Here is an 18,316-nt window from a genome sequence, read left to right as displayed (position 1 = left end):
AGAAAGTAAAATTAGAAGTTTAAGAAAAATAGTTTTAAATTCACTTAAATTAAAAATAATAAACCCATAACAAAATTAACATAGTCACATGCAAATAATAGATGTTTTTTTTCCAAAACAAACAAAAATATAGTGATAGAGTGGCACAATATTCATTATTTTCAAATCTTTCCCCTGTAAGGCTTCATAGGAGAGACTTGGGTTTCCTATGGGATTCTGTGTTCTGTCTGCTGCAATATGGCCCCTTGTGAGGGCTTTGATAAGGGCCACTGTGCAGGCCAAGAGGGGGTAAACAGGGCCAGGAGTATCTCAGCAATATTGTGAAGACAGTTGCTGATCATGTGAAGCCTTGAAAAGACCTCAGAGTCCCTGGTGCACACTTTGAAAACTGATCCTAGTGTGACCCTGAAGGGTGTTTAAAGATCACTTGATATGCGTAGTCCTTTGTAAGTGTTGTCAGTGCCTGAATAGAATGACTTTCCTAGCCACTCAGTAGTTCTCATACACCTAACCAATTAACCTTGTAGATGCTATCGCCTTCGCCTTAAGTTATTGTGACTATTCTAATGAACATAAACTTACTGAAATGTTTGATCAAAATTCCAACTTTTAATAAACAAACCGATCAATACTCAATAAATTTAAAATTGGAGTTTTCAGACCAACTCTAATAGGACAAAATTCTCTTCAAATTGTATCTACAAACTACCAAATATGTATAGATTCTCCTTAAAACAAAAATATAAGTATTTCAGATTTGATTCTTTGAATATGTTTGTAGTTAATTCTATATTTTCTCAGGGCTAAGAGAGGTTTGCTTTCTTGGGGAGTTAACTGCCTCTTCAGTCTAATTGGCAGTCCCTTGGACCTGTTCCTTTGGTCAGGGCTTTCATGGGATTTTGGTCAGTGACCGGAGGATGAACACTAAACCCCACACAGCATTATAAGAATGCGTCCAGTCCATGGATATGGGAGAAAACTTGTAGCCCATAACCTTATATTCGGCTATGGGCATGATCTATTGTTTCCTTCCATGCAAAGACATCTAAAGCTCCCACAGGCTGAGTGCTTGATTGGATTTCCAATCTACCTGGATCTTAAGATATGCAAAAGTCTTCTTGCCAAAAGAACTTTGAACTTGACAATAATTCACTCATCCTCTCTGGACCACACAGCACATATAGATATTTAAAATGTTAGCTGAGTTTCATGTGGCTCTTTCTGGCAAAACACCAAACAAACAAAAAACAAAAAACACCCCCAAAAGACCCAGTGTAATTCAACCTTTCAATGACTTCATGAAATTATAAAATTCATCCTAACTTCATAAAAATAATGATTCAATTTTTTTCTAATAAAGTCATAGTCATTAAATGGGGCATGTTGATTGGAGACAAAGAGTATCTCAAGGAAATGAACCCAAATAATCACTAAATAATTAAGTACAGAGGAGGAAACTTATTCTAAAATTAAACAGTCAAGAAATACTGCAACACTCTCCAAGACGTATAGAAATTTTAAAATGTCAGCTGCCATTCCTCTTTCCTCACTTGTCCTATGCTTCAGAAGAGAACTCTCTGCAGCATCTGTAACCCCTGTCAGGGGAATGGTGAGTGTATCTGGGAGTCCTGGCAATGTCATAGAGCAGGTGACCTCTAGGTTGATACTATTTTCCTAGGATTATTCCTAAGCCTCAGAAAATAATGCCAGGTTCCAGAGATTCATGGCCTGTCACTTCGTTGCAGGGCTACTGCCCCGTGATGCAGGGCAAAGAGGGCTGGCAGAGATTCATGTGGCTCTGGCCATAAGCCTCAGAGAAGTGAGACACTGTTAGACATGTTGCCAGAGACTAGAGAGATCCTTCTATTTCTCAGCAATTTCAGTCCTAAGCCAAGAGAGGAGAAACTGTTCAATAGTTAATCTAGCTCAGGAGGGATAAGATGGGGGAGATGAAACCAGATGAGTGGAGTGGATACATATAAGGGCAATACGCTAAAGCGGTATTTAGAAAACAGTATTTCTTTAAGATTGCTCTTGTCAGTGAAGAAAACAACACAAAAACAAACAAACAAACAAAAAACATGACTTCAATTTTCCCAGATGAGCTGTTTTCTAAACCATTTAAAGTTTAATTAAATTTCAACTTAATAAATAAGACTTCTTACAATATAAATAATTACCCTTTTTCACTCACAGAACACAAAAACCCAGAAGTGAATATGTTTCATCAATCACCTCTCAAAATTGACAATGAAGGAAAAGAATTTATACAAAGAAAGATTTTTTAAAAATATGTTTTGATTTTTGGATTTATTCCTTATGAATCCTTTTTCTTGTTACTAACGTATCAGTGGGTATTTTGTAGTTTTTGTACACAGTCATCTTTTACTGTATGGCTGAAACTTTAAGAGACCACCAAAGAAATTGAAATGGAATTTGGAGTATAACTTACTACTTCCAGTGGCAAATGATAAAACTACAAAAAAATTATTTATAGATCTAATCTTCACCCCACACAGAACTTAATGTGAATTATTATTTTTATTGTGAAGAGCATCATGTCTATGAACCATAATGTGTGTATGTGTGTGTAAAAAAATTTTCAAAAGCACACACACGACTCAGTTTACCAATCCCTTTGAAGTCACCTGTGAACCCCTCAACACTATAAGGCTAGTTCTCTTGGGGTATTTGGTATATATATATTTTTTGATAAAGCAGAATATCAGTTTCTAAATCTGGATGTGAAAATAATGCAAAACAAAACAGCAAAAGTAACAACCTAGAAGCCCTTTGTTATAAAAGTAAAACTCAGATTGCTGGCCTTGACTGTGTGTACTTCCTTGGTTCCAGAGCAAACCTCCTTCCAAGGACTAAGAAAGACTGCACAGCATCCCCAGATGAGAAAACCAGGGGCTGACCAAGCCAATCACGAGCCTTTGTCCGTGTTGCCAAGGTAACAGAAAGCCCAAGAGGACACGTGACCTTGCCTATCACTGGTGGTATTAGCGACAGCACCTGCTCAGAAAAACTCAAGATATCCTTGAGATAATTGCTTTATTATCCCTTCTTGCTTTATCTGTATATTCCAAAACGCTGAATATCTGTATTCTGGTTTTTAGGTGTAAGGATTTCTTGCAAAAAACTTGAGATAAAAAATAAGAAGCATCCTACTTGAAAAAAAAAATGTTTCCTATTGTGATAAAGGACTGACACATAGCACAGCATGAACGCACCCCAAGGATGCTACGTTAAGGGAAACTAAGCCAGCCACAGCAGGACAAATAATGTAGGATCACACTGTTTGAGTGGATGAATCAGATGCTCAAAAACAGAAGGTAGAAGGGGAGTTGCCACAGGCTGGGGGGAGGCCGGGAATGAGTTTAATGGGCACAGATTGTTAGTTTTGCAAGATGAAAAAGTTCTGAGACAAACTGTACGGTAATGTGAATGTAGTTAATGCTGAACTGTACACTTAGAAAAGGTTAAGATGGTAAATTTTATGTTTTTTAACATGATTGAATTTTTCAGAAATTTTAATTACACTATAAATGTAAATTTGAAAAAGAAAAACCTGTGTGACATTTCTTACAGTCCAGGGTCAGACAAAGGTTCTTTATGCTATTACTGTGAATAGTTCTCAAACACGAATTTTCCCATGGATGTTTAACACAGTGCTTCTCATCCTACCTGAAAGCTGCTTCCAAGAGGCTTCATAAATAATAGCTCACACACTGAACTGAATTCATGTATTAGGCTCTGACTACCTGTTCACAGTTTGAAATGTTACTATTTATTGACACTTTCATTTCATTTATTTTGCTGAGTTCAGGATGGACTTTTCAGGGTGGCTCTGCATGTATTTTCTGCCTCCTATGTGTGTATTACTGAGGAATATCCCATGTGAATCCAACATCTGTACACTTGGTTACAACTTGCTTTTCATACCCACATTCATGATCTTGAAAGGATAATCTGTCTCTAACGATACCTGAAATTGTCCAGGTTTGTTACTAGAATGAATCTATGTATAAAATGAGAACCTTCAAGCCAGAATGGCTCCCCTTACTAAAGATATAACAAAACAAACAGGCCAATCAAAAGTAATTCAACCTTAAGATAACTGAAGAACCGCCTCTTCTCTTGGCTTCACAAAAACAGAAGCCATTTACTGATATTATGGGGCAGGCAGAAAGTAAGAGCCTCATGGAGAAGGGCTGGGGCAGCATGGGAAGGTTTAAATCCAGACAAGCATGGTGGGACACAGTTGTACCACCAGGATAGTGACAGAATTTTATCAAAGTATAAAAACAGAAAAGAACAGAGAGCATAACAGGTCTAGATAACAACCTCGGGGCAGAGAAGGAGCCTCCGTCCGTCCAGTCACTGAGCAGCATGCTTAGCACTTTATTAGATATTCTACAGGCTCTTAATGAGTTATCACAGCAAGCATGGATGGTAGGGTACTTCACCCATTTAAAAAACAATAAGGCTAAGGTTCAGAGAGTTTAAGTAATTTGTCTAGTGTCACAAAGCTGGTATGCAAGAGCCTATCTTTATTTTGCTAAGCAGTCTGCAGACTCTATAACTGTGATGAGTGTAGACTTTTCTCTACAATGTGTTCCCTTTATCTGGCTCTAACCTCATTCCTGTTTCTTCTCCACTTTATTACTCAGTAAGCTCAGCCAGATTTTCATGCATATTGACATTTCCTTTAAGAAAACAAAGTTTAAAAACCACTTCCATCACAGAGGATCATTTAGGTCAAAAAAATTATTTGCTCATTTTATGGATCAGGAAACATCCTAACATTACAGCCATTACTCACATCCCCATCACTCACGTCCCAGCCTCTCTAAAACCTTCCGTCCATCACCAAACAGCACAGACCTCAGTGATGGATTGGGGAGACGCAAGACCAGAGAGAGGAGGATGAGGGGATGCTCCAGCATGACAGCCCTCTCTCAGGGTGACAAGCATGCTTGAGAGGAGGATCCACCTTCCAATGGACATCCTCCTTCCCATTCATCCTTCTGGGTGAATCTCAGACAGAAAGTCGACCCCTGCTTCCTGGCCATGGGCTTTGAAATGATTCCCCACTCCACAGAAATCAAGTAGACTTCAGTGTGCAAAACTGGGAAAACTCACTATGACGGGAGCTATGCTCAGAGATGGATGTTGAATGAAATATAGAGGACAGAGAAATAAGGAATGAATGAAAGGTCACATGAAAGGAGAAAGAGGAAGGGGAAGGGAGAGGAGGGAGGAAGGGAGAAAGTTTCTCTTTGATATTCAAAGCTTGGTGCACATGTGAGAAAACACTTCTTTCTTAAGCTTTCATGGGCAACCCATCCTTTCACCTTTTATATCCACTGAAAAATATAACATGTGAGATTTCTAATTTAACATCTTTTAAGGAGCAAATCACCCATCGCGGGGAACAACAAATTTGCCTTTCTTATTTCCATTCCTTTTTCTAGGATATTGTCCTATGCGACATAGTTTGAACAAATCCTGATAGTGGTGCAGGCTGGTCTGCACAGGAGAGGGGCACAAGAGGGTCACGTGGGTGTGGCAGAGCTGGTGCCTTCTCCCCTCTGATTGGCATTTGTTTCACTTAGCCTTAACCAGTTCCACCTGGAAGGGGAGGCAGGTGGACAGGGAAGAGGAGCCTGGGAAGGCAGTAGATGAGAAGGCAAATGGACGCCATAAACTCCCTCCTTCTCAGAGAGCAGTCTTCAGTAGGTGGGTGGCATCAGATTTACATTAAAAAGTTCAATCTGCAGGAGAGCATTCAGGAGGGACAGGGAGTGCAGAGCTAGAGGGCTGCCAGCTGGGAGGCCAGCTCCTGGCTGCAAGTCCTGCAGGAACAGGCTGCGCACACACAGCTTAACCAGGGATGCTAAGGAGGGGCCATCTACAGAGGGGTTCCCAGAGCTGAAGAACCACAGGTGGGGTGAGGCAGCCAGGGAGGAGCAGCAACAGGGTGGCAGCAGGAAGGGGCAGGGAGGGAAGGAAGTGGGAATGGGAAGAATATCCTGGCCAACCAAGGTGGATAAAGATGGAGACTCCACTTCTGTCCTGCTTCTGCTTCCCCAGGGCCTCCCAGATCTCAGGAGGAAAGAGCCCGCACGGCACCCTCCCCAGGGTGAAGGGCAGCAAAGGCACAGGATGGGATGGAATGATGGGACTTGAACACAGGGAACAGAGGGGGAGGCTGCACTGCAAGGGAGGGCCAGGCGCTAGGAGAGTTTACACATGGTTCAGCTATGAGCTGGGTGTGAAGGAGGACAGAGAGGAATATTTACAGGTGACTTTGAGACTTCTAGCACGGTGGGAGGGGCCTGGCTTTTTATCAGAAAAGGAAACACAGTTTACAGTGGGGGAAAGGTGAGTTCTCAGGTGTGCACCTTGTGTCTCAGTGGGCTGCAGCGAGAGGGTGTGCACTCTTAAGTTCTCTGGTGGGAGTCTTGTAGTGCCTTCATGAAAGCTGTGCATTATAGATGGACTTTGGGGTGTCATTAGCAGAAGGACAGAAGTCAAAGTCATGGGAAAAATGGGAATCTCTTAGATATCAGAAAAGAACAGTGCAGAGTTAATAGGTAACCCCGTGGAATATTAATATTAATATTTATGGATCCGAGCAAGGAAGAAAAGCCCCTAGGAGTCTGTGAAAGACACTGACAGCGGATGAGAAGGAGCAGAAACTACAGGAGAGAGGTCCCTGCAGAAGACAATTCAACTAAGAGAAGCGTCCCATGGACATGGTGATGAGAGGGCCACTATTAACTTCAAAACAAGCAGTGGCCCCCACAGCCAAGGGACAGGTCTCTAACACCAGGGAGAATTGAGAACTGGGCGGTGTCACAGAAGGAGGGAGCAGCAGGGAGCACCTGAGAGAGGGGCCCAACCTGAGTCAGGGCATGCAGATTTGCAGGTGTCTGGGAGTAAGCCTCTTGCAATGTGGGGCTGGGAAAGGACACGGATCCAGCCTTGTCATACTGACCTCACAGTGCACCTTCTCAAATCTGCAGAAAACACTGCCAGTTTGGAAAAGGGACGGAGGGAGGGAGGGAGGGGAGAGAGGGGGAGAGATATCTTGAGGGAGAAGAGGTGGATGAAGACAGGGAGCATTTTAGTGTGCAAGGGAGAATAGAAAAGTGGTTTTTTTTTTTTTTTTTTTTGAAGAACTGGGCATGGACCCAGGTCCTCACATGTTCTAGATAAGCACTCCACCACTGAGCTATACCCCAGCTTAAGGAAAGTTATTTCAGAGCTGTTTGGACATACAAAAATAAAGTTTAAAAACTCAAAACCTTTGTTGCCACTTCCCCAAACAAACAAGTCAGGGCCCAGCTCTTAGTTGTCTGGAACTGCAGCTGGGAACACATTTGGGTCTTACTCTTCATGGGGAACCTTTAATCAAGCAATTCAACCTTTGAATTTTCGGGCTAAGATAAAGCAAACTCAGATTACCATCACTTCAATGAAAACACAATGACAAAGGCATTTATGGTCTGTGTTATATCAAGACAAACTCACAAGCTCAGCCTTAGAATCAGAGTGTGCTGAGCCCTGGTCCAGCGGCCTTTTTATGACACCAATTTTATAGAACATAAACCTTAATGGATATGAATTCATCTCAGGACACATTTAATATCAAAGGAGCCAAGGGAAAACAAACTTCCTGTTTTCTCTGAATCAACCCAGGCCCAACTTGAAGCCCCTCTGCTGGGCTGGCCGGGAGATCTGAACATGATAAGAATGTAGTAACAGTAACAATGATTTCAAGGACAAGTGAGGCCTTTCCAGCTCCTGAGGCCTCACACAGAGCCAAACCTGGAGGGCTCCCCACCCACTGCAGCAGTCACTGGTCAGCTGTTCACACAGGCATGCACCCGGGCACCTGGCTCCGCTGGGTTATGTGTGTGCTGGGTCTGCTTATTTTAATTTTACATCTAAGAATAGGTTGAGGGACCCTCACTAGAACTTCCTTTGATGTGCAGCTTTCTCCCCAGCCATAACCACTGAATTACACACAGGACCCTAGTTTTACAAGACACCAAGATTTTTGGTGGAAGAAAGGCTCTTACAAATACGTTTTTTTCCCCTCTTCTTATTGGGCTCAAAGACCCACAGTAGCAAAATTCCATCCACAAATTTGGGTTTTTACCAAAGTTGGGAAATACTGGTGGTTGAAAAAAATATACATAGAAGAACAACAACAACAACAAAAATAGAGGTAAGAAAACAAAACAAAACAAAATAATAAAGCATCTTAATATTTTAAAACTTAAAAAAATTAGTATTTTAAATATTTTAGTATTTAGCATCACATGCTTGAATGGTGGTAAAGGGCAAGTTGGGAGAATAAACACAGTTAATATTGTAATCATACAGCCTGATTGTAATGAAAGAAGAAAGATAAAAATCAAAAGATAAAATTGGAAACAACTCTTGATGAGAAAGCCAACTGCAGTTATTTTGTCTGTGGAGTCTACTGGATGAGAAACTTCAGAGAACACGATTTTTCCTGTGGGTTTGCTTCAGGCCTTGGACCAGGTCTTTCTGCATCTGCTCCGGGTTGGCTACTGGTGGTTGGCTTTAAATATCATGCTAGCATTCAGGAACAGAGTGCCTTTTGATAGAACCATTAAAAACACAAATAAGGCACAAAGCTTTTTCTATAACAAAAAATAAAATCAGCAGAGGGCAGAGAACATGTCCTGTGCCTTCTCCTATTTCCAGTGCCTACCTCGGTGGAAAACATATTTTGATGATGCTAATGATAAAATGGTGGAAAGATATAAAAGAAGGAATATTCCCAACACGTAAGTAGAAGTGAACTTCAGAGTTTTCACCTATAAAATCTTTTTTGTCTGTTTCATTTACTTGGTTGTGTTTATCTTACTTTTTGTTCTGATTCTTTTAATTTAATTATGAGCTGTTTGGAAAAATCACAAAACTTATGTTCTTTGTGAAAAGATTCTTGTTCTCCAATTTCCACCCTCCCCCTTCCACAGAAACACAGAGAGGCAAAGAAGCTTCTTTGGCTTTCTGTGCCCTGAACGTTCTTAAGAAATGCTGGTCCCTCAAGCTGTACTTACAAGCACATATGGTATTTCTATGTATGTGCAGATATTCCAAGAAAAATCAATTTTATGCTCCCCTACCCATTAAATATTAATATTTAAAACTGATCAGAGTCCCAGAGGCTACATCTGCTTCCTTAGGATGGCCTCATGCCCTGGAACACTGTGGCACGTGCTCCTGCAAGCGAGCACCTTCTTGAAGCATCCTGGTTGGAATGCAAGCCCACATGCTCACTGAAAACCAATCAGTTAACTTCTTAAATAAAAGGTAAATGTATCAGGTGATGCATTCATATTTGTTAACACATTTTGCCTCATCCCAAAGAAGCAATGTAATGAAATAGCTATTTTAAAAATGGGCTGTATTTTTCAACTAATAGAGCAATAGTCTGCTGTCTTTGCTAGGAACTTTTTAAAAAGAGGCTCTGCTTGGTTCTTAGTGACTGTCACTGTACGGACTGCTTATTGTCTCTCCTTTTGTACTTGTGACTCTTGCTTTAAAAAATTAAATAAGACTTTTAGGGACATATGGCTTTTCTTCCACCTCCATGTTTCAAATTTACTTCAAAACACCTACACAGAGCTGGAGGTTTCTAAAGTGTCAACAGCTGAAACATCCCAGGAGCTGCAAATGCTTTTCATGTTAAGAGTCACAAATGGAAAGTTACTAGATTTAAAGAATGAATAGGATCACAGGCTTGGAGGGGTCATCTCTACATTGATTTATTTCTATGAGACATCACATGTCCTAGTGAACATGGAGGAAGGAAAGAAACATTAGAATCAGACTGTTTAAACTTTAAATTTTATAGATGTATCCAGATGAAGTACACTTTAAGGTGTATTTTCTCCTTAATAAAAATAAGAAGCATGAACAAATACTGATTCTTAGTATAAAGACATCATATACATAAGTTCTGTCTTCACAGCAGGTAGGTAAAAAAGGCTGATATAACTCTGTATTATTTAGAAACTATTGGTAAAATTAAGGGAAGAAAAAAGAAAAAAAGCTAGAATAGAACTAAATTTTGGCATTGATGTTTAAATCAGAATGTGTTACCCCTGGTACACAATCCAATTTTCAAAACACTTGAGGTAATTTTACAATTTTAGAGTGAATAGTTGAAGTAAGTAGGACTTATTTGTTTGAAGAAAATTCTAATTTCTTCCAGCCAAAAGAATAAATGCTGAATATAGCCCCGAGATTATTTATAGGCCTGGAGAATTAGGTAATTGAAAGAGAAGTTAGAACATGCTCCATTGTAAGAAAGAAAATAAGCAAACATCTTGGAAATATATGGCTTCCAAAAACTTAAATAAAGATAATGAATTTGTGCTTTATAAAAAGAAAGCACAGGTAAGTTATTTAAAAAGTAGGGATCTAGTTGAATGTATCAATAAGCAGTGGAAAATATTTTAAAGACCTGTTTTTTTCCCCCAGTAATGCAAAATAATATTATTTCCTGGCTGGGCACAGTGGTGCATACCTTATAATCACAGGGGCTTAGGAGGCTGAGGCAGGAAGATTCTAAGTTAAAAGCCAGCCTCAGTAACATAGCAAGGCCCTAAGCAACTCAGCAAGACCCTGTCTCTAAATAGAATATCAAAAAGGGCTGGGGATGTGGCTCAGTGGTAAAGTGCCCCTGGGTTCAATCCCTGGTACCAAATTATGATGATGATAATGATGATGATGATGATGATGATGATGATGATAATAATAATATTACCTCCTTATTTAAGAGACTTTCTTTTAACCATGTGTTCCACCAGTTTTCTGCACACCACTGGAATTCTAGCCGTCAATAACAAAATAGTGAAAATTTGATGAAACTGTGAAATGGCCCTCAATGCATCTGAAATTGGCATAAAATATCTCAACCATTTGAAGAAGCACAGACAAGTCTCATAGCAGTCTTTGAACTTAAATGAACCTTTTCCACTGATGACACACTGATTCCACAACAGTAAATTCACAGATTTCAGACTGGGACCTGCATATGGGTACAATAATAGCACATTATATTCACAATAAGGATATTCTCGTATGGATACAAACAGTGCTTCTTGTAAACACAAACATCTTGCAAAATGTATGTCTTGCCAACACATCTCAAGATATACACCATATGTAAAAATTCCTACCATTTGGGGAAAGGCTTCCTTGCTGCCATTTTTAGCTCACTCACCAAAGTCAACAAACTCCCAAATAGGACAGCTGTGCTTGTCAAATCGGACCAGAGATGGAGTTTTGTTCCTCTGCTGGTAAATCAAAGGAGTCATTTTAAAGTACTTTGCTTTTGATTTCCAAATGTGAAAACTAATAGTGTTAAAATGTTCCATAACACAGAATAGAGAAATAATGAATTCTAGCAAAACAATTTACACATTAGAAGGGAAAAAAAAGTTATCTACTTACACCTTTTACAAGACCCTCTGATGTACTTCTTGCCTGATGATAACCATTAACACAGATTAAAAGCAGGAAAAAAAAGATGTTAATAATATGGAAAACATCCAAGAGCTCAATTGAAGTGGCTGTATACAGGAGTAAATGACAAACTTGCTTATCAGTGCATTTGAACGTCAGGCTTAATTACAATTTTGAAGATTTATTTACAACTTAATGGCTATTGATTTTGGGTAAGGGTGATAGATGCTAAGGATTGCTTTTGAATAAGTGTCTAACCAGCTGTGGCAGTAGGTCAGGTTCATTAAGGACTGCCTCCCTCCTCAGACCCATGGGAAGCCTGGAACCCATGGATGTTCTGGTGAACCCCGTGGCTCACTGAGACCTGACCCTATCCTGGAGCCGAGGAGTGCCATGCCATGGGACTCCTCCTAGTTGTGACATTCACCATAGCTCATCCTCTAACTCAAACTTTTGTAAGCTGTGCTTCTGGAGAAATGCTGAGACCCATCAGGAAATGCCACCTTTTCTAGGAGGAGGCTACAAACAGGTGACAAGCTGGATTGCCCATCTTCTCATGAGTTGGTCCACAACTACATGGGTTTATGGCATAAAGAAAAGAAAGTAAAACAAAACCCATCCATTCCATTTTGGACATGGATAAGAAAAAAGGTCTGGGGTAGCTGTTCAAATTAATGCAGTTATAATAGTTTTTAATATAGTTAATGAAGTTTTCCTTGTGGTGCAGACTCAAGATTAAATTATAATAACCTACTAAACAGATCATAGAATTGATCTCAGCCAAATGAAATAAGATATTTGAGCTTTTTTTTTTCTTTTTAAAGGAATGGTCTAAAAGTAAGAAACAAATCAAGTAAATTCAATTATTTCTTTGGTTCAACACCCAAACAGATTGTGGCAACTATAAGGGAAATTCAGGACCTCAGGCATTAGCCTGAAGATCAATACAAAAGCAAAACAACAACAATACAAAACCTGACGGTGTCTCAGGAGGGAAAAGTGACAACTACAGGCGAGGAAAGAAATTCTGGTTTCAAGGAAGATCATGGCAGGTTGTTTCATGACTGGAGAAATGGAAGGCTAAAAAGTGTCTAGACTAGTTATATTCTGGAGGGAGAAAGCAGAAATACCTTCATTGCAATGAAGTTTCCTGAGAGTAGCATTCATGTTTAAACAGAGCCATGCCACCATAACGTCTAGGACATCAAGGAAATGTACTGACGTCATGTATTAGGAACTCCATCTATTTTTAATTCAGACATGGAGAGAAGGCCTAATTCAAGTGAATAAGCGCCACTTATAGAATGTCAGCTACTTTGTCACAGAAAATAAAAGGTTGGCACTCTGGAACCAGGGGGCCATTTGTTCTGCCGGCTCAAAGCTTTGGAGCAGGGATGGGGGCTTAAGGTGACCAAGAATGCAAAGCCCTGTCAACCAAGATCTTTGAAACTCTTTATTTTGGGCCTAAGCTAAGGTGACTGTCTATGTGTCACTGTCTGTATTCTCTCCCGAGGAAATGGAAGTGGCACTCATTTCCTTATAAAAAATAGGCAAAATGCTGTCATTTCTCAGGACATAAAATTTGTAGCAGATTTAAGCTACTTTGATAAGACTTCAAACCATTACTCTACTACACTCTCAGGCACAAGGACCCTTAACACGCCTGTTAGGGACTCAATTACTCCAAACACTCAGCTGACAGCCCACACATTCACTGAAGTGGTTATGAAAATTCCAGTCCAGAATATGAGTTCAGAGTAATCTTGTTTCATTTTTTTTATCCCCACCCCCCCAAAGACTGCCGGCATGGAGAACTTCACTATCCTCTTGGCTTTAAAACGAAAAGAAATAATAACGCTTCCTAAGTCATCAGTTTCAGCCATTGTTTAGCATGTTACGATGGTGTGATCCAATTCTTTCACATAAGCTGAAGACCAAAGAAAGGACACAGAAATCCAGGATAACCATAAGCAAAACAATGAGATACAGAAGCCTAGACTCTGGTGCCAAGAAAGCCCGGAAGAGCTGAGGCAAAGGACAAGGAGGTGTTAAAGAAAACCAGAGGTCTCCATCTGGGTGGATGCTCATCCAGGAAGTCAGTCATGGAGGTGTGCGTTATGGGGAGAGAGGCTCCTCCGAAGGAAAGAAGACCAATGCAACATTAGAGAATAGGAATCATCGCCAACAAAGAGTTGGTGAAAAGATGGGAAAGATGCTCAGTCGTTGGTTGAAACTCATGACCATCAATTTGGAGGCCTGTTCTAGACTAGTCATATATTGGAGAGTCTTCTTCATAAGATTTCAGGCTGTTCCTTAAATTCCCACATGACACAAACCAAATCTATTATGGGGGCATGTGTTCTGACACAGTGCCCAGTTAGTGTGCATGGTATTTACTGTGATGTGGAGACCGTTTCCATTAATGCCAGCTGAGATCAAGAGATTGAGTCAGGGTTTTAGCAGTCTCATCCTACAAGGAGCTTATATTTGAATTTGTAGACAACTAAAATTCTCAGATCTTTTTATTTTCCATGTAAATCAGGGCTTCTCTTGTCTTTTATCTGTATGATAACATTTTAAATTTAAATATAGGACTTTATGTTTATTCCTGTTATATTTAATCTTTTTGGTTTTGATCCAGAAATTTAGCCTGCCAAAAATTCAGACTGCTAAATAAGGGATACCAATCAGTTGCTTTCTATCTTCCCTGGAGAAACTAAGGAACTTCAAGTTTAAAATGCATCATGAAGAATTTGGGTAAAATACAAAGCATTTTTTAAGGGGAGAATCAGAGAATCTAGAAGAGGTAGGGGGAAACTTATGATCTTTAATTTTTTTTAAATTATAAATGCTTTTTTAAAGTTTTGATTTATTAAAAATAGTTAAAATAATTCTTGTGGGGAACTTTGATTTCTCCCTTAGGAAGGACTGGCTGTGCTTTCTTCAGGTTCTAGTGTTCTCTGCTTTACCCCTGTTAGATGTACTGGGCCCTCTGCTTGATATGGGCCTTCTCCTTTGGCTAGACCATAAAATCTTTGGGGACAGAAATCATATCTTACTGGCTTTTTGTCCACAAATATATAATGTGCATTTAACAAAATTTTTAATGGTTGATAATACAACACTGAATGATTCAAGGGCAAGTATGAGAGGAAAGGATTCAATCATGTCATCAACAAACATTCAGTACCTCCTGTTTACCAGGTGAGGTAGAAAGAAGCCCACAGGAGATAGCGGCCATCTTGACCCCCTGGGGGTAACACATACCAGAGGATCTAAGAAAGTGACCTTGTGCCATGTGTGTTCATTATGTCTGTGATTTCTGGTCAAAGACCATGGACATTTAGACATTGTACTATGCCTCAATGGGAAAACTGAAATAATCAATGTTTTAAATTACTGATGATTAAAATGTGAACTTTTTTCCTATTAAAAAAAAAGTGCTTCTGTTACTTTATATTTATCACTAAAGCATTTTGTGGCATTTGAATATAAATGGTTTTGTTTCTAAAGCCATGCATTTATTGGGGACCTACACTGTATTGCAGATGGAAAGCCAGAAACATATCGTTTTATGTAATTCCTGTACACTAATATGTAATTATTCTCATGAACAGTGCTTGCAATTAGCACCTTAAATCATCGATGGCAGAGAAATGTCTACACAGGTAGGAGGCTATTTTCACTCAGTTGAGTGATTTAGCAGATATTAAATCTGGTTCCTCATTGTAATCAGTACATTGACTATTCATGAGAATTAATACTTCTTCATTTCTCATAATGATGCTTCACTAACTCACCAAGGTAACAGTTTTCCTTTCTTGAAACACTTGCAGTTGTAAGATGGATTCACAAACTATCTTCCTTTTCCACAAAGAGGCCTGAGCATTTGAGAAATATTATTAGCAGGTGTGTATATCTTTCTATGGCTCTACATACTGAAGGCTAGTGCTATTTTTTTTTTTTTGGGAACTGGTAATGCTTCCCCCTAACCAAGCTCTATCTGGAATTAGCAGCATTTTCTAAGCCTGAGCACCCAGTCTCATGGCGTTTTGGCCCCACTGTTGCAGAGCGGGATCCCAAGCACAAGTTAGTTAATTGAAAACACTTTGCCAAGTACCTTCCTGTTCTTTCCTTTGCTTTTGATTTTCAAAAGCATCTCTGGTCTACAGGAGTCAGATGATGTGTACCAAAAACTTACTCCAAAAGTTTAAAATAAAAAGTACACCTGAAAGTTTCTAGTGGGGGCTTGATTACATCCAGGTAACAACATTCCTGCCAACAACAATTATTGTTGAGCTTCCCCAAACCCCACATACTACATCGTCTATTGGAGGTCCGTGAAGTCTGTTAAAAAGTAAAAATGGCTCTACAAAGAAGAGAGGCACTTTCAGACACATTGCCTCATGGCCAGCAGAACATGCAGGTAAGTAGACAGGGTGAAGACTGATCAATACAAAGCGACAGCTTCATAAGTCCTGTCCCCAGACTCCTCCACTCCCTGGAAGCTGGAGGGGATGGTATTCCAGCTAGCAATTGAAACAATCTGCATGCACGCTTAAATCAAGTTTGTTTAAAATTAGAAAATGGCATAATGTATTCAAAGGTTTTCCTGCAGCATTTGCATGGAATTAAAAAATATGCTACATGCTTTGAATTTGGAGAGCAGAGTATCTAACTCACCTATTGATGTGACTGGATGTTTAAAAACTCCATTACAGAAACTGTTGTGCTTAATTTTAAAATAAAATAAAATTAGAATACGTGAGCTTCTTTGCCTGTCTAATAAAAATGTAATGGGCATGTGAGAAAAAACTAGATTGGTTAAATAAGATCTTTAAGCAAATGTGAAGCTTTTTTGTTGTTGTTGCTTAGCAAATGAGAAAGGTTTTTTTTTTTTTTTTTCATATGCAAGCCTGAGCAAATGTTTCTCTTGGCCAGAACACTCTTTTATAATGGTGGCTATCATTCCTGTATTAAGGCAGCAAAAATGACTTTGTTGCTGTTTAGGGGTTAAGAGAAATTGAGAAAGGAAGAAGAACAGGACAGTGAGACAGGCAGAGACACCGAAAAATAAAATAAAGACTATTAAATGTCTGCTGGTAATTTAAACAGTTTTGCCAACTGCAAGGTCTTAAAGTGCACAGTCGGCTTGACAGGTCCCCTTGGGCTGCACAGGCAGCTCTGCTTCCTCCTGGTCTGGACTTGGCTTGTAAAACATTTCTGCATGAGAAGGGAAGTCCTGTGTCATGTATTGGTGGGAAAGACAGGGAGACCCTCTTCCTACCTTATATCCCTCTTTCCACCATATTCTTCATCCAAATGACAGGGGCTGCAGTGAGCTGAATGGCAGGAGGTGGGATTCCCTGAGGCTCTCGTGTTTTATTCCATGGAGTACTGGATTCTCTCCTCCAATGACATATGGACAGCATGCCACTGTCTATTACAAGAATCATGGTTCTTCAGGAAGTCCCCAGGACCTACCTACCTCTCCTCCACACATGGGGGTTTAGATGAGGACCACTTTCAGAGGCTAGGAGGATGACCTCATGCTGCTTCTGGTCTGTCTGTGACCCAGTGTGTGAAGTGGTGACAAGGCCAACTTTCCCCAGGCTCAGAGATAGGGTGTGCAACCAGCTTCTCCATGAGACATTCTTGAGAAGATAGTTGGGAGCCCAGGATTTCTCAGCCAGTCATGTTTTCAAATCCAGCTTTACAGAAAAAAACAAAACAAAAACAAAAACAAAAACAAAAAAACCCCAAAACAACAACAACAACAAAAAACAAAAACAAAGAAACACCTGTGTCTTGGGAGATGCCAAGACTCAAAAGAAATAAAGCTAAGACTACAGTCTTTCTTTTTTTCTTGCTTCCTTCCAGATAGAATCCAGAAAGAAGAAGCAGCGATTTAACAGGCACTCCAATCTCCCAGTTATCAACCCTAGTTCTGGCTGTAGCTCAGGAAACATCACATAAAGTGCAGAAATAATTATAACTTACTCAAAACGTTTAAAGAGCCTTATAGCACTTTTTTCCTGAGTGTCAAAATTATCATTTTTCCTACAGAAATAAGAAGGAGGCATGCAACATATCTGCTTTAGAATATCCCCAAATATAAAATAAAGAGAAGTGAAATATTTCTAAAAGAAGAAGTTGAATTCTTTGCAAGTAAATTAATGGTCAATATAAGAATAATCTTGAGATGTTGAGGAATGGGAAGAAGATTATTTTCTGCTATTAACCTCTCGTTTGGGTTCCAAGAAGTATCTAGAATTTTATTTTTGTCTCTGTTTTGATTCACCAGTGTTCAAAGCTTTGACGTTTGCTTTGAGAAACTTCCATGCAAAAAAAATAGGCTGTCGTCCAAGCTCACCTCCACGACTTTCACACAAAGACCTTTGCAGTTGCCTAGGTCTCAGTTATATATTAATAGGTGCTGGTGCAATTCCAGAGCTAAAATCCACAAAAAGACAGCAACAACAAAAAAAAAATATCTACAGAACTTTCAGTCTGTTCTGACTCAGCCTGGCCTCTGAGATGCTATAAAGAATCTGAACATTGTTAGCATGCTAGCTCACAGGTATCAGAGGTCCCACAGCTGTGTGCTTCCTTAGGGCAGCAGGACTGGGCAGACATTCCTCAGAAGGGCAGCATGTTGGAGCAGACAGCAGATGGGCTGCCAGTCCAGCAGATCAAGGATGGCATCATTGCTTATCCTTTGATTCCACCGGGCAAGAGGGCTTTGCAATGGCCCGGGGGGGGGGGCTTTCTCATCTCTAAAATGGGAATGATAATA

General features: G+C 39.8%; 1 protein-coding gene across 10 annotated transcripts in view; it reads right to left on the bottom strand.

Moving 5' to 3' along the window:
- The window catches only part of Chrm3 (cholinergic receptor muscarinic 3), a 424,602-nt gene that overhangs the window by 243,903 nt on the left and 162,383 nt on the right, over positions 1-18,316 (bottom strand). For 2 of the 10 annotated variants that reach the window (XM_048812582.1, XM_048812579.1), the window contains exon 3: positions 11,235-11,351. The exons of the other annotated variants lie outside the window; for them this stretch is intronic. The gene's annotated coding sequence lies outside the window, so the exon portion shown is untranslated. The remainder of the gene's footprint in view (positions 1-11,234; positions 11,352-18,316) is intronic. 10 annotated transcript variants of the gene reach the window in all.

This window comes from Marmota marmota, unplaced genomic scaffold, assembly GCF_001458135.2.
Source record: "Marmota marmota marmota unplaced genomic scaffold, marMar, whole genome shotgun sequence".
NCBI lineage: Eukaryota > Metazoa > Chordata > Mammalia > Rodentia > Sciuridae > Marmota > Marmota marmota.
The sequence above is the reverse complement of the archived record's forward strand: the minus strand, read 5'-3'. Positions and strand labels throughout refer to the sequence as shown.